This window comes from Dipodomys spectabilis, unplaced genomic scaffold (genome assembly GCF_019054845.1).
Source record: "Dipodomys spectabilis isolate Male_0828 unplaced genomic scaffold, ASM1905484v1 ptg000282l, whole genome shotgun sequence".
NCBI classification, from domain to species: domain Eukaryota; kingdom Metazoa; phylum Chordata; class Mammalia; order Rodentia; family Heteromyidae; genus Dipodomys; species Dipodomys spectabilis.
Window position 1 is genome coordinate 2,030,700 of NW_024870959.1, and position 1,140 is coordinate 2,031,839.

Consider the following 1,140-nt stretch of genomic DNA (forward strand, 5'->3'; position numbering starts at 1 on the left):
GAAAACGAACTTTACAACTTTGGTGCGGGGGGGGGGGGAGGTTTGCGTGGGAGCAGGGGGGAGGATGGGAAGTGCTGGGAAGGGGAAACAAAGGAGGAGTCTACAATGCTTTAGAAGAAATGTATTCATTATCTTGCCCATGTAATTGTAACCCCTCTGTAAAATATTTTCACAATAAAAAAAGAAGGGGACAAGGATGTCCACTCTACCCATTTTTTTTCAATTTAGCATTAGAATGCCAAGCTACAACAATATGAACAATAAGACAAGGTGCAAATATAGAATTGATCCATATAGGGAAAGATGAATAAAACTCTCCCTCTTTGTAGATGACATGATCTTGTATTTAAAGAATCCCAAGGACTCCACTCCCAAATTACTCATAGTGATTCAAAACTTTGGCAAAGTAGCCGGTTATAAAATTAACCCTCAAAGACAATGGCTTTTCTCTAATCCAACAATGAGAAAAGTGTGGCTGAAACCAGGAAAACGACTCCATCTATAATAGCTCCCCCAAAATAAAACACCTAGGCATTAACCAAAAAGTGAAGGACTTTTTGATGGAAACTTTTTTGTGTTTTTTCAGTCATGGGTCTTGAACTCTGGGCCTGGGTGCTGTCCACAGGTCTTCAGCTCAAGGCGAGCACTCTATCACTTGAGGCAGAGCACCACTTCCAGTTTTCTAATGGTTTATTCGAGATAAGAGTGTTACAGACTTTCCTTCCCTGGCTAGCTTTGAACCATGATCCTCAGATCTCAGCCTCCTGAATAACTAGGATTACAGGCTTGAGCCACCAGTGCCCCACTGATGAAAACTTTAAAAACCTGAAAAAGAAAGTCAAAACAGTTCATAGTAAGTGTAAAAACCTCCCATGCTCCTGGATTGGAAGGATCCACATCGTGAAAATGGCAATACTTGCCAAGGCTTTCTACAAATTCAATATGATACCTATCAATATTCCAACCTCATTCTTCAAGGAAGTAGAAGACGCAATCCAAAAATTCATACGGAGCAATAAAAGACCCCAAATAGCAAAAATGGTCAAAAACAGAGAGAAAAGTGCTGGAGGAATATCAATTCCAAATTTCAAACTCTACTACAACACCATTGTAATCAAAACAGCTTGATACTGACACAAG